Source organism: Penaeus monodon, chromosome 9, assembly GCF_015228065.2.
Source record: "Penaeus monodon isolate SGIC_2016 chromosome 9, NSTDA_Pmon_1, whole genome shotgun sequence".
Lineage (NCBI taxonomy): Eukaryota > Metazoa > Arthropoda > Malacostraca > Decapoda > Penaeidae > Penaeus > Penaeus monodon.
The window spans coordinates 12,800,765-12,803,264 of NC_051394.1; positions in this window are offsets into that span (position 1 = coordinate 12,800,765).

Genomic DNA, 2,500 nt, shown 5'->3' on the forward strand with positions numbered 1-2,500 from the left:
TGTGTGTGTGTGTTTCTATGTGTGTGTATATATATAATACATACAAACATAAATACATACACACATGTATACATACATACATACATACATATATATATATATATATATATATATATATATATATATATGTGTGTGTGTGTGTGTGTGTGTGTGTGTGTGTGTGTGTGTGTGTGTGTGTGTGTGTGTGTTTACTTATAAGTCAGACGGAAACTTTAGTACCAATCTATCATTGTCTCTACTAGTCTTGTACTGATGTTCTCTACGATCAGTTCAGAGCATCTTACACTATTCTGGCAGCAAGGAAGACTAATTAAACCATAGCAACTGCCCTAACAGGAATCTTGGAACTTTCTATTGAAATTCCACAGACAAAAAGGTAGTGTGCTTGTCGACATTTCATACGTGCTTCCTCGACAGGGGACGCAGGGTAGCCAACATCTTACACTATACCAGTATAATCATCCCCCCATTATTCAGGCAAGCAATGCAAAAGAACTGTTAATTTTTATCTCAAGTATTTCCATTTATTTCCATCATCCACACCCATAATCAATAATTTACAAGCATTCCAACAGTCTTTCATTCACACGGTACAGTTTAACAGCCACTTACGTAAATTAATGCATAATTTCAACGACCATATAGATCACACCAGACGACAAAGCTCCCTCAAAAGACCAAACCAGATTATTTCATTCAGTCATTCGTGATGGAAAATATGAATACACTTAGCATATTCTGAATTAACACTTTAGATATAGATATAGATAGATACACACATTCACACATGCGTGTGTATTCATAGTGATGCAGTTAAGAATATGTCTAAGTAAATGCAACAACAATATTTAATGAAAGTCAAACAACCGACTCGGCAGGCAGGAACAATATCCGCCGCATATGTTGTTGAAGGATACGCTCGTTTATACGCAAAACAGTAATGACAACAAATATCCTTTATTGTTTTTTCTCTCTTCTTCTTTATTTTTATTGCAATCTATATCTTATTTTAATAGGCGATTCATGATGCAAAAAATAACAGTGACAATGATAATAATGATAATATTATAGGAAGAGAAGCCCATTTATACGCAAACAAGTTCTATTTCAAAAATTGACAGTTTTAGGACCTGATTAGGGTACATACGAGGGGCGCTCATAAAAGATTCCTCCGTTCCTGCGGTGAAGGTGCAGCAAAGAGTGAAAATGGAACCAGTGGAGTATCGAACAGTGATCAGATTTTTTATAATTGAATGGCCACACACCACAAGACACCCACGCTGAAGTGAAAGCAACTTATGGGGAGGATGCCCTATCATATGATGTTGTTGAACATTGGCATCGTTGGTTCAGGTGTGGTTGGAGATCTGGGGAAACGGCTCCTATCCCTGGGCGACCCCAGTCTGTCACTGATGAGGATTCCATCCATCAGGTGGAGACTGCCATTTTGGAAGATCGCTGTTTGTCAGCCACCCCAAGATGTCAAGATTAGTGTTGGGTCTGTGGACAAAATCATTCATGACCATCTGCATATGCAAAAGTTGTCTGCTCGATGGGTTCCCAGGCTACTCACACCTTCCAGAAGCAGGAACGAGTCCATTGTTTCAAGGCTCTTTTAGCCATGTGCCAAAAAAAAAAAAAAAAAAAAAAAAAAAAAAAAAAAAACAGGAGGATGTTTTTGACGGACTAATTATGCAGGATTAAACTTAGGCACATCACTATGATCCAGAAACTAAGGCCCAGTCAAAACAATGGAAGCACTTTGACTCACCTCCCCCCAAAAGGCACATGTCAGACCTTCAACAAGGTCATGCTCACAGTCTTTTAGGACCTGCATGGAGTAGTGATGCTGGCTTTCCTGGCAAAAAGTACTACATTTACATGAACTTAGTTAGATTCACTGCTACAGAAATTGCGGGAGGCTCTCAAAAACAAGAGAATGTTAACCAAAAGTGTTCACCTCCCACAAGACAACGCCCCTGTTCACAACTCTCACATTGCCCAGATGGAAACTGGTCCTGTGGCTACTACATCCTTCCTAATCCTCCTTTCTGACCTTGCATCATCTGACTTTCACCTCTTTCCGTCCATGAAATCATTTTTGAAGGGGGAAACGTTTCCAAGATGAGACACTGATTTCTGAATTCAGTTCATGGCTTCAGTCCCGCTGTGACAGAAAATATGATATGAGTTAAAGACTGTAAGTCAACACATGACCTTTCATTATGCATGCGGAATCTAGCCTTCTAGGATAAGCGGAAGTGGGTCGGGGGAAATGATTAATGAGCGCCTCTCGTATAACAGAGTACCATTTCCATTTAACCTCTTGAGCCATCTTTTTTTTTTTTTTTTTTTTTTTTTTTTTTGCTCTGGTAATTAAAACATTAAGTAAATTATACAAATAATTATGCGCCTGTATCCGATAACTGATGGTGCACCCTCATTGGCTAAACGTGATGACGTCATTAGCTCTATCCCCTTTTTGACCCTGTCAGTCTGT